This window comes from Rattus rattus, chromosome 6 (assembly GCF_011064425.1).
Source record: "Rattus rattus isolate New Zealand chromosome 6, Rrattus_CSIRO_v1, whole genome shotgun sequence".
Lineage (NCBI taxonomy): Eukaryota > Metazoa > Chordata > Mammalia > Rodentia > Muridae > Rattus > Rattus rattus.
Window position 1 is genome coordinate 90,702,630 of NC_046159.1, and position 13,787 is coordinate 90,716,416.

Below are 13,787 nucleotides of genomic sequence, written 5' to 3' on the forward strand. Positions count from 1 at the left end.
CCTCTTGCTTAGGTAGGGCCCAACTGGATAGTCTGGAAAAATCTTCCCACCGCCATGGTTTTAGCATCACCATGCTTGCCGAGTCCCTTTTGCCATTTAAGACAGATGTCTATCGGTCTAGGGTTCGGACCCAGACATATTTGGTGCTACTAGTCTGTAGATGGGAATTTGCTTCACAATTAGAACTCTCAAATTTTCCCTATCTCCTTCCATTGTGACTCTTTATTTTTTTTTTTCAAATTCAGCCACACTTTCCAGTTTATTCTTGAATGTTTTTCTAGCCAGACACTTTCTTTCCCTAGTGACCCCTTCAGAATGGGCTTGTTCTGGAAATGAGGCTCTGACAGTGCATTCCCAGTGACTACAGACAAACCAGCTCACCTTGATGTGAAGGGGCGATGATGGGGGAATGGACATCTGGGGGCAGTCTGTCTTCCCACAGCTCTTTTTCTGTCTCTGAACATGTACTTCCTGTGAGAATGTTAAGTTATTTTCGGAGTTTAAAAAAAAAGTCATCTCCATATTCAACCATACTTGAATTTGGCATTTGGACTGGAGGGAAGTTTGTTTTTTTGTTTCCAGATAATGGTTTTGTTTGAAATATTGTCAGTTAAATCTCACTGGCAAATTTATCTTACAAATGGATCCTTCATTTCAACCCAGGGTCCAGAGACTGACACACTGACAGGCTTGTAGCCAGCCATAGCTACGGGGAGAGCGAAGCAGGAGGATTGTGCATTTGAGGCTAGCCTGGGCAACAGAGAGAGATGGCATTTCAGAGTAAAAACACTGACCTGGGTCCTTTAAGCCATAGAGATATCACCAGACCTTTAGGGGACTGACCTAACTTAATGATCACTTTTCTGGAGGGAATGTGCCTGGTCATTAGATCTTCAAGAAGTAGTGATCCAAGAAAGGTTATGGTCGCTTGGGTTAGTAGCAGGTAGATTATCTTCCATTTTTCCTTGGGTAAAGGTCCATGGAAGTATATGCATGTTTCTTTTTAATGCATAATCTTTTAGCCAGCAAAGTGAGTTTCCTCATTTATGTGAAATGGATCTCCGGCCCTTGTCTTTGTCGCTAGTGATAAAAGGCGTATTCAGTTTCCACTGGCATATTGGGAGCTATCTCTGGAAGAAGATATGGGGAGCCTTTGTTAAGTGAATTCTGAATCTTGGATAGGCAATGTATAATTTGTGTGTCTAGACAAGAATCGAAGATAAAAAATGTCAAGGTCTCCTCTCCACTATCCCCAAACACCAAATGTTTTTGTTGCATTTTTTTTTCCTCAGTACATACTTCTTTGCAACTAAAATCAAGCGAAACAAAACTAAAGTGAACCCTCATTTCCTTTGGTGTCTGCTGTGCATCTGCTCCCACCTCTGGCCACCTCCGACCCAGTCCTTCAACTCCTTATGTGTCTTGGTAAAGAATGCATGACTCCTGCCCTCCTCCTCAACTCTGCCTGCTCGATTAACCTCACCTTTCCTTATGGGAACTAAGAGTCAGACATAGCTTCCTGCGTTTGCTTAGGTTCTTACACTGAGAGCTAGTAGGGTTACGTCATCTACAGAGACGCACAACAGCCAAGGTTGAGACCCGGGTCACTCTGTGCAGGTTAAGGCTTCAGAGGGAAAATGTGAAGTGCGTGCTTATGCATTTTGACTCTGAGAGGGTTTTAGAAGTCGATAAAATTTGAAATTAAATTAACAACAGAGAGGACGTTAATGTTCAGGGATCAGCAGTGCCGCTTGAAGACCAAATGAATCTTCTTCTCTTGATGGAGTCTTAGTCCATGACGTGTATTGGGGGAGTTAGCCCTTCCTTGTTGACTAGGGTGTATGCCCACTCTGAAAACCATGGAGTCATGCAAAATGATGCTGGGCTATGAAAGGACTCGGACACTTTGGAAAACTGATTTATAACAAAAACTTCAGCAGTATTTGGTCCAACTTACTCACTTATTTTGCATTTATTTATTGATGAGGAGGGGCATGCTTGTGGCAGGGTGTGCGGCGGCGGTGGGGGTGGGGGGGCAACTTAATTCCCTCGTTCAACCATGTGGATTTGGAGAAACTCAGGTCGTCAGGCTTGGTGGCAGGCACTCCCCCCCAACTGAGCCATCTAGACGGCACTGTACTTAATTATTTATCACTAACAGGAAAAATAAATGAGATGAGATAGTTCGTTTTTCTGACACCCGAGAGCTCTTTAGTGTGAACACTGGTTTCGACGTTCAGGCCCCTAGGACCCATTGTTCTTCATTATACCCAATTCCCCTGTTCCCCAAGGATGCAGGTTTCTTCATGAGGATGAGCAAAACGGATTTCATGCTTTAAACTTTTAAATTTTACAAATTAAACTCAGGGAAGTTCATTCACATATTCAGCCCACATGACTGATTGAAACCTGTTACCCCAAGCGTTGTCCTCGGTCATGAGAGCATAAAGAGGCGTGGCCATTTTGGAAAGCAAGTTGCAGTCTCGAAAGTTAAACATATCAGGTGGCCTAAGTTCTGCGCCTGCGCATTTGCCCCAGAGAAGGGCCTTTGTGCAAATGTTCATAGCAGGCTAATTTTGATAATCCAACCTTCATGTGCACTGGCGTACACTGAGCGATGGAAATAAGGAACCGCTAGCACAGGGAATCTGCTGACACTTGTAAACACCGAGATAAGGAAGCTGGACCCAATCTTTAGACATTGTGCTATCCCAGGGCTAAGGAGTCCTGGGACAAGTCACCCAATAGCAGTACAGAGAACTTGGTTGTGGAGCTGCAGGCTCACCACAGACTGTGAGGGAGGTTTTGAATGAGAGACATGTTCCCTGTTTGACTGAAGTGGTGCGTATGTAGGTGGATATATTGTTACAAACTCATCAAACTGACACTTAAAAGGAGTGCATTTTAGGCTATAGATTATACCTTAATAGAAGTTATTTTAAAAAGAACAGAAAGCAGGTAAGGCACCGGAGGGCAAAGCATAAAAATGCTTTTGTGATCTCATTGACTCATCTCTGGTCTCCTTTTTCTGTCACACTGTGGTCCTTCTGTCGTTGTCCCTTGCCACTTGTCTGAGCAGACAGACAGAACTGGGAGCCAGCTTGCTGTGAGGAGATCGAACAGCCCACCCATGCACATAAGTTATTTCTGTACCCCGTGGATATTTTGCCAACCTATGCAGCAGTTGTAGGAACCACTTTGAGATCTAATTATTAATTCTTTACTTACCAATTCTTTTTACTACATACCTGTATATGCAAATAAAATATCACCCGGAAAATGCCAAGTGCTTTTTTTGTTCCCTGAAGGAAGTAGAGAGGGTTTGTAGAAAGAGTAGGTAGAATTTATTGTCATATTCTCTGCCTAAAAAGTCTAAAAATAAGAACGTTGGCGATCACAGTTAGTGTTCTGAGTCATAAAATGTAAATCCCGTAAGCCTGGAGCTTAGAAAAATGCTATTCAGAAACCTCTAAAGTGCATATAAAATATATGTCTGCCTTCTGCCAATTCCCCTGCTAGCTCTTTGCTTCAGAGCTTTCTCTGAGATGTCTAGGATTCAAACTGAAGGTATGTGAGTCCCTGGAGGAGGGACCAAGATGGAGAGAATGAGGGGGACATTGTTCCCCCAAGAGTGCTCCCCTGCCCTGTGCCTCTTGGAACCCAAGACTGGTTGTGGAAAAGCTAATTGAATAACCATGTGCCCATATCTACTCAAACCCTTTAAATGCCCAACTAAGAAAAAGCAATGGTCATGCCCTGTTTCCACACTGCTTTGTATGAAATGGTAGCTGCCTTATCAACACTGCCCTGTGGCTGTGAATAGCTCACTATAGGCTGCCTCCATTCTGAATACCAAGAAGGCAATTGTTAAAGGGCTGCCAGATGGCTCTAGGTCTAAGAGCACTTGCTGTATAAGCATGCAGGCCTGGTTTTGAATCTCCAGTGTCCACATGAAAATCAGGCCTGGTCCTACACATGCCTGTGACCCTAGTATCGGGGGAGGGAAAGCAAGGGCAAGTTTCAGTGAAAATGAAAAAACCCAATTATAAGGGAATAAAGCAGGGATCAATAGTGGAGAGTTCCTGATGTTCCCTTCTGGCTTCCATATGTGTGCGTCCTGTATACCTGTACACAGAAGGGCACACATTCAAGATAATTGGTTCCAGTTACTGCAACACAGTGTTCTAGGAGCCCACCCACTAGCCAGTTTTGCCTGTCTCCATCACAGCTCACACCTCACACCTCTACAGAAGGCAGGCAAGGGGTCCGTTTAGTTTTTCAGGGACCATCTGAGTGAAGCAGTGAGTGAGCTTTATCTTCTTAGCCTCAGGTAAACCATCTTGCCTCAGAAGTAAGTTATGAGAACCAAAGTATCTGTTTGCGTCATCCTTTTCCATGTCTGGAAATGGGTAAAGCAGTGGCCGTGGAAGTAGGGAAGCTAGCGGCTCTCTTAACTCTTCCAGCATTAAAGCATGAAGAAGAAAGTCCGCTCAGTCACGCTGTTTGGAAAACCCTCCTCACTTCCTGTTCTCGTCGCTAATACAGACCAACGACTCTGTTTGCTACAGCTAGAGAAAGAAACAGGAGATGAAGTGCGCCAGCCAGAGCAGGAAACACCAGCTGCATTTTAGGCCCCTAGAAGCTGAGACTGTTCCTGGAGGATTTTCCCCTTGGCTTAGCCTGGGAGAACAGCTCGCCTTATTTGTGCTCTCTTGTAACCTATCGGACCTGCCCACTGGCCATTGAAAGGAAGATGGATTTTGCCATTGAGTGAGAAGGACAGCAAGGCCATAGAGATGCTTCATTCAGTATTGGGGTGTTTAGGCTGGAGTTGGGGGTGTTGCTTCTGTTCTAGAAAAGACACCAGTCTGGCTGCCTTACAGCAAGTAGACATGATCCTCAATGCTCCAAGGATTGGACAATAAGTAACCAAGTCAGGTATGCACATCCATGTCAGCTCAAAACTCCTGGCCTGCACTGCATGGGCTCCTGGGATGTGTCTGAGGGCTCACAGAGAGTAGTAGCTGGCTGAGGCTCACTGAAGACCATAGCAGAAGGGTTTCTGTCTCAGTAGCGGTTCCTTTCTCCAATGCTGTACATGCAATGGGATTTAAAAATAAAATCCAAACCCCTCCCGTGTGTGCATATGCGAGCCTGTGTGCCACACACAGAAACAGAAGAGGGTGCTCATAGTGGGAAGAGAGAAGTGAGCAGGGCACAGTCATTCCAGGACAGGAGCGTGAGCAGCTCCGGGTTTCCAGAGCTCTAGAGCGTGTGGCCCTCTCAGGGCCTCCTGACCGCAGTCAGGTTGTCCAGCGGCTCCTTTGGGCCTCAGGAAAGCTGATCAGCTTGAAGATAATTGACATTACCAAGCATTTGAAAATGAAACAGCTCCCCAGAAAATGAACCGTTACCTGGCAGAGAATACACTTAGCCTCTAGGGCCAGCCTGGGCTACATGAGACCCAAGTATCACTCAGTGGTAGCATGTGTGTTTGGCATGCCTGAGGCCCTGGACTCACACTCCAGCACCCTTATCCCCCATAAAGAGCACGCAAGGGATAAATTTTTTCAGTCCTTCGCCTTCATTTTATTTTTACATATTTGGGCATAGAATCTTGAATAAGCAAGCTTGTTATTGAAAATTGAAAGTTGAAATACTGAAATCTACACATGCTGAAAATCCAGACAATAAGAAAGGGGAGAAATGGAGTGTAGCCTCTTTCCATGTCTTGGATGTTTTCTTGTGTTCATTTTTCCTGCCATGTGTTGCTCCAGTTTGCTTCCTGCTACTGTGATAAACACCATCACCAAATACAACTTGGGGTGGTTTTTGCTCAACTCACTCTTGAAGATCATAGATAGTCTCTCAGGGAAGCAGAGGCAGCTCCTGAAGCAGGGACCGCTCACTGGTCCCTTCCTCATGGCTTGCTTCCCATGGCTTGCACATCGTGCTCGTTTATAACCCCTAGGATCAGTTGTCCTGGTGAGGCACCACCCACAATGTCCTGGGTGCTTGCACATCAATCATTAATTAAAAAAAAAAATGCTTCATAGGTCTGCCTGCAGGCTAATCTGATGGAGACGTTTTCTCATTTGATGTTTTCTCTTCCCAGAAGACTCCAGTTTGTGTTGAGTGGACAAACAAAACAAAACAACCCCCCCCCCAAAAAAAAAAAACCAACTAAGCAGCAAATGTGGTTTTTTCTCATAGGTCCATGCAGTCGAAGCACTGAGAAGGGGAAATGGGAAAAATGGGGCATGAGGCAGTTTTATTTAATGTCCTGTTCTCAGCCACAAACATTTATTTTAGAGGCTTCATTATTTGCTGGATGAATTGATGTAGTCTGGTCTTTGTTTAACTTGCTGCTGCCTCTGCTTGTGGAATCGTGAATGCACTCTTTCTCCTATTACAAACATGAGCCAAAGGTAAGACCATGTTTATAAACTCTTGCTGTTGATGGCCCAGCAGGTTCCCCAGATATTCTGCCAATCTGCCCTGCTCCCATCTTTCTCTTCGCTGGGCATTGCTGTTTAACTGCTTTTCTGAAGGAGATCAGCTATGGGAGGATTCTGACTGGGATTATTCAGTGGCAGCTCAGAAGCGTGTAGTGTGGTGTGTGTGTGTGTGTGTGTGTGTGTGTGTGTGTGTGTGTGTGTGTGTGTGTGTGTGTGTGTGTGTGTGTGTGTGTCACTCTGACCACCTGGAGGCATAAAGACTCCCCCCCACCAAAACCACTCACATACCCTTGGGTGTCTGTCTGTCTGTCTTCTCTCTCTCTCTCTCTCTCTCTCTCTCTCTCTCTCTCTCTCTCTCTCTCACACACACACACACACACACACACACACACACACACACACACAAACACCGCTCTGACTGGTTCGTTGGGTGGCTCATCTCTCTTCTTTTCGCCTTGTTCCTCTCAGTGTGCCTCCCTCTCTGCCACTGTCCCTTCCCTACTTTCTCCACACTTGGGTTGTTATAACTACCCCTCAGGTTCTATCTACATTAGGCAATCATCAGAGCTTGACTAGGTCCCCGTGTCCAGCTCTCAGAATCTGAGAAAGAAGATCTAGTCAACTCAGGGGCTGCCTGTGTCCTGCGGCCACCTAGACTGTAGAGGTGTGGAGAGAGTGGGAGAGGTTAGGTAGGGGAGAGGCTAGGAGCCTAGGAGAGAAGCCTGTCCTGGGCACCATGGACTGGGGCAGCTTCCTGCCCTGCCAGGAGAGCTCAGGGGCATCTGGATCATCCAGTCACCTCCACCATGAATGGGATGCCTCTTGTTTCTAGGTGAGGACAGTTTGCTTAGTCTTTCCCATCTCCCATGCTGCTTCACATGAGGAAGGGGTTCCACTTCAGGGTCTCCATCATTCGTTTTTCTCTGTTACCTCCATGTTCTTTTCCTTTGGTGTTAGTTTAAAGTGTGGTTTTAGAATCCACAAGCCCTGCGGTTCTCCTGGGGTGGGTGGTCTACCCCAGGGTGGGATAGAGGACAGGGGTGGATAGAAAATCCTTGACCTGGAAACTGAAGCCAGGCTAGGGAATTAGGGACAAACATTGGGGTTGGCAGAGAGGCTGTGAGTCAGAAGCAGGTGCTCGGGCTGAGAGCATGCCAGACTGCGGTCGGCCAGTCAGGGCAGAACTGGTGGCTCACTGCATGTGAAGGAATAGGAGGTGAGGGAGAGCCTGTCATGGCTGCCAAGCACTCCTCAACCTTCACTTGGAGTCAGAGAGGATGCATTTTAATTCCTGTGTGTTTATGGAAATAAACCCCCAAAGTTCACAGCGTCCCCTAAAAATATGTTCCCGCCCATCCTGGTTACTTAGCTATGTGATCTCCTGCTTAAGGAATTGATCTCTGGTTGAGAAAATCAGGGCCCCAGGAGGCAGATAAGTAAGCTCGCACTGTAGAACCCCAGAGTAGAACCTCACCCCGTTGCCTTCATTGATTCAGAAAGCCCCACCCTTCCCATTGTGGGCGGCACCAGCTTGTAGCGGTGGAGATTAAAAAAGGATTTATCAGGAAGATCAGTCTCCCTATCTCCTGCTGGTCTCTGCCTCTCTCCTGCATGCCCATCTTCCTTCTCTGAGTTAACCCCTGTCAGTCATTTTGTCACAGGAATGAGGAGAGTAACTAAGACACTCAGGTCTAGACACTGCTGACAAAGTGCTGAACAAACACCACATCACAAGTTTGAGAAATCTAGCCCTTTGACCTTTTGTGTGAATGTAAAAATCCCATAATGCTAATTCATGTTTCTTTCATTGGGAAATAGGCTGACCTTAGAACTACGTGGTGGTAGCACAAAGCCTTGCAGGTGAAGGTCCCCTGTGGAGGTTTTCTTATGGCTCTAGCATTGAGTGTGTCCCACACTTCTCCCTCCAGCCTAGAGTTCCTGAGTCCAGACAGGGTGTGAGTTCTGTCTCCTGAACCTGTGGCCAGAATGCTGCCACTTCTGAGCATTGTGGAGTTGAACCTGAAGGTGGTTTTTTTTTCTTCTTCTAAAAGAGGTGTCACCGTTTCACTGTTTGAAGTACATTTCAACCGCTGCTCAGGTCTACCTTGGGCACATGACCGGAAGCCATTGGACATCTGTGAAAAACTGGGCTATAAATAAATCGTTTCAAACAATTGGTTCTCAGGGTTGGGGATTTAGCTCAGTGGTAGAGCGCTTGCCTAGAAAGCACAAGGCCCTGGGTTCGGTCCTCAGCTCCGGAAAAAAAAGAAAAAAGAAAAAAAAAAAACAATTGGTTCTCGAAAGTTGCAATTATATGCGCTTGCTCTATTTGTCTTGGGCTTTGGACTGAAGATGATGGAGCTCATTGTGTATTTACTGACCAGGGAAGGGTCAGTCTGTGCGGATCTGTGTAAGGTGTGTGCCTGTTTTAACCTGGGTGGTATTTCTGAGAATGTGAGCTGTAACTCCACTTTCCTCCCTTTCCATGTTAGATCCCATCACTGCTAAATATAAAGGAGTGTACAGATCTGAGATCAGCCAGTTGTTTGCAGAGTGGGAGGGCCATTTTAGCATCCCTTCCGAATCCGGCTTAGTCATTCTGTAAGGGTTTAATTGGGCCCCTGAGGCGTGCAAGGAGGCCTGCAGAGACCTCCGCAGGTGCCCCTCCTAAGACAGAAGAAAGTCTTTGACATCATGGAAACCCCAAGTTTCTCTGTGTGACTGTCGAGCCGCTTCTCAAGAGAAGGCTGGAGGGTCTCAGGAAGACAGTTTTGATTGGTGATCGTGTGGGCGTTGAGGTTGGTTTGACCTTTGTTGCTCTTTCGCCCTTGCTTCCCACAGACTCCCAGATGGGACAGATTTATTGGGCTTTGTATGAACTGATGGGAGGTCACAGGCTTCTGTGCTGATTTTAAGTTCATTCTTTTTTAAGTTAAGCATGCTCTTTCAAAAATAATGTTGGCAGGTTTGGTTTTGTTTTTTAAAAAACAAAAAAGACTTTCTTGGGGGCTGGAGAGATGGCTCAGGAGGGGTTAAGAACACTGACTGCTCTTCCAGAGGTTCTGAGTTCAATTCCCAGCAACCACATGGTGGCTCACAACCATCTTTAATGAGATCTGATGCCCTCTTCTGATGTGTTTGAAGACAGCCACAGTGTACTTATATATAATTAATAAATAAATCTTAAAAAAAACTTTCTTGAAGCTCTCAAGGGATGTTAGCAACATATACTTTCTATATGGGGGTGCTATGAATTCTGATGCTATGAATGTTCTTGCATAAGTAGACATGTTTCCATGTGACTGGGGATGGGTCTAGGAGCAGAACTGCAGGATCATGTGTAACTCCATTTTTAATATTCTGATGGGCTGTCATGTCAGACTACTATCCAAAGAATACAATTCTACGAGTATGTTAGAACGGTTCCCATTTTTCCATAACACTTATTTCTGTTCAATACTAAAATGTATGTTATAGCCCCTTTACAGGGCAGCTGTATATAAGATATAAGACACTATATTTCGTGGGTTTTGAGTTATATTCCTTACGGCAATAACACTGAACATTTATGTATGTGTCTAGCAGCCATTTTATCTTCTGTAATTGTCTGTTTTTAAAAAGTTGCCCCAATACTATTGAGTTGTAAACGTGGTTTATATTAATATATTCTGGAAACCAGAGCTCTATCAAACACATGAGCTACAGTGCCCCCATTCTTGGGTTTAGATTCATCTTTTGATGTTATCTTTTGAAAAATTAACATCTTTAATTTTGATGAAATCTAATTTATTTTCTTCCCATGTGTTGCTAGTACTTAGGTGTCCTACGGAAGAAAACTTCACCTCGTATGTGGCAGTTTGAATAAGAATGGTCCCCATCAGCTCATGTATTTAGCCACCAGGGAGTGGCACTATTTGAAAATATTAAAAGAATTAGGAGGCGTGGCCTTGTCAGAGAAAGCCTGTCATTGGGGGTAGGCTTTGAGGTTTCAAAAGCCTATGCCAAGGTTAGAGTCTCTCCATTTATGGATCAGAAAGTAACTCTCAGCTACTGCTCCAGAGCCTGCCTGCCTGCCCCCGTGGTCCCCACCGTGATGATAATGAACTAAACCTCCGGAACTGTAGGCAAGCCCCCAGTTAAGTGCTTTCTTTCATAAGAGTTGCTTTGGCCACAGTGTCTCCACACAGCAATAGTGACTAAGACATCATTCAAGGTCAGGAAGCTCTTACCCTTCCAGCTCTTGGTTTTAAGTCTTTGCTCTATTTTTGAGTTAATTTTTTTATATATTATTTAAATTTTTACTTCATTTGACTTCATCCTTATGCCTGCAGATTTTACATCATCCAGCTATCATTTGTTGAATTGTCTTGGTATTTTTTGTTAAATTAACAAACATGGATACATATGCACATGGACTCTCTCATCTCTTGCCCTGTGTTCCTCTAGGCCATCAAAAGGGCCACTGTCAGATGTGAGCCTCTGCCTTGCACTTCCACAGCTATTCATAATAACAAACCTCTGTTCTTCATAATAGAGAAATAGCCGGACCATAAGTACGATGGCTGGTCAGTCTTGCCGATCCAGCCACACACAGTGCTGGCTCCTGCAGCTGTGTAGTAACTTTAGAATCAGAATTGTGAGTCCTTTCCGTTTGGGAAGGATTACTTTTTTGATGTGATGTCAATGCCTGCTCTTCCGTACCACACGCTTTGAGGCTTACTTCTGTCCCTGTGAGGCAGATTGGAAACATTACTTTGAAGTGATCGTGAATTCACTTTCAAGTCAGACCTCATTATTTTGTAAACAGTATGGATGTAGACGGAGTTGGAGATATTATAAGAGTTTGAGATGCCCCAACATGTAACAAAGACACATGCTCCACGATGTTCATAGCAGCCTTATTTATAATAGCCAGAAGCTGGAAAGAACCCAGATGCCCTTCAACAGAGGAATGGATACAGAAAATGAGGTACATCTACACAATGAAATATTACTCAGCTATCAAAAACGATGACTTTATGAAATTCATAGGCAAATGGATGGAACTGGAAAATGTCATCCTGAGTGAGGTAACCCAATCATAGAAAAACACACATGGTATGCACTTATTGATAAGTGGATATTAGTCCAAATGCTCGAACTACCCTAAGTGCACAGAACACGTGAAACTCAAGAAGGATGACCAAAATGCGAATGCCTCACTCCTTCTTTAAAAGGGGAAGAAGAATACCCTTGAGAGGGAATAGGGAGGCAAAGTTTAGAACAGAGGCAGAAGGAACACCCATTCAGAGCCTGCCCCACATGTGGCCCATACATATACAGCCACCAAACTAGATAAGATGGATGAAGCAAAGAAGTGCAGGCCGACCGGAACCGGATATAGATCTCTCCTGAGAGACACAGCCAGAATACAGCAAATACATAGATGAATGCCATCATTAAACCACTGAACTAGAACGGGACCCCCGTTGAAAGAATCTTAGAAAGGACTGAAAGAGCTTGAAGGGGTTCGAGACTCCATATGAACAACAATGCCAAGCAACCAGAGCTTCCAGGGACTAAGCCACTACCCAAAGACTATACATGGACTGACCCTGGGCTCCAACCTCATAGGTAGCAATGAATAGCCTAGTAAGAGCACCAGTGGAAGGGGAAGCCCTTGGTCCTGCCAAGACTGAACCCCCAGTGAACGGGATTGTTGGGGGGAGGGCGGTAATGGGGGGAGGATGGGAAGGGGAACACCTATAGAGAAGGGGATGGGGAGAGGTATGTTGGCCTGGAAACCGGGAAAAGAATAACAATTGAAATGTGAATAGTAAATACTCAAGTTAATAAAGATGAAAAAAAAAAAAAAGGAATTCTGCAGTAAAAAAAAAAAAAAAAGTTTGACCATTGTGTCCTTAACCTTAAAGTGAAAGTACAGATCAAAGGATAAACCTGGCAACTAAAGATACCATGAGGGCACCCAGCATGGTGCCCAGACATGCCAGGCACAAACCCTGCACCGCTGCCTCTTCTCTCCCCTTCTCCTAGGTAAGCCTTACTTGTACCTTGTTAAATGGCTCTTAATTCTTTCTTAAGTGTCAGTCCTTTTCCATGGAGAAGCTGATTTCTCCAAGGTCATTCTATGGCTCTGTCTTGGGGAATCACGGACATGTCCTGCGAGGTAGTTTCAGTTTGTCACCGCCTGTCTGGAACTGAGTACATAAGTTACTTCTCCCATTCGTGTCATGAAATGCCTGACGAAGGTCACTTAAAGAAAGGTGGCATTATTTTGGCTCATTGTTTGAGGGAACAGTCCATCATGGCAGAGGGGGAATGATGGCAGGAACACAGGGCAGCCCATGCCAGTGACATCACATCTTCAGTCAGGAAGCAGATAGAGAAACATGCTAGCACTCCACATTTCCCTCTTATTTAGTCTGGGGTAAAGAATGGGGCTACTCATGAGGGTAGGTCTTCCCAGCTCAGTTAAATCTCTCTGGAAACCCCAAGGTTGGCGTGTCCAGGGCTTTGTCTGTGGGAGTGGCTCTAAATCCTGCTGAGCTGACAACAGGATTGATTATCACACCAAGCTTGACCCATAACAAGTGCTCATTCAGTGAACGCTTGTTAAGTGAATCCCAGGAGTTGATCATACCATCCTATCTGCTTCAGAATATAATGTTGCATGCTTGCACGTGTTCTTATAATGCTGAATGCTTGCACGTGTTCTAAGTAACCCCTCTATCATTCATACGAATATTTAAGTACAAGGATCTTTTTCACAAGGTTTGATGGGATGATTTTCCATATGACTTACATGTTTAGCTTTGTTAAGTGGCATAACATTCAGCTAATGATATATGTATAACACTCAGATATGTCCTTTTTGGGACAGCTAGAAAGGATTGGTTCTCAGCAATAAACTTTAAGCCACAAAGGGAAAGGGGGAGTAGGGAAGTTGAGTAGGGACAAAGATGTGAGAGAGATGATGCTCGAGGAGGATGGGGCCACAGGGAAGCATGTCCCCATCCCCAAATATAGCCGACAGACTATGCAATAGTCATGGCTTTCCTTGATTCTCCATACCTCCAACGTCTAGCCATGAAACTATGAACAAAGGTCACCCCAGAGTTATTACTGGCTGAGGTGAGCCTGACTCATGACCAAAGAATGGTGCCTAGGCTTGCTGAGCCATTATATCTGTCACAGGCAAACCACCTACCTAAAGAGACCAAGTTGTTTTTGGACTCAGGATAATTGCATTCCAAAGCTAGACAGGGCTGTCAGGTTGAAGGCATGTTGAGAAATGGGTGCTACCTCAAAGAGTGGATTGTGTTATCAAAT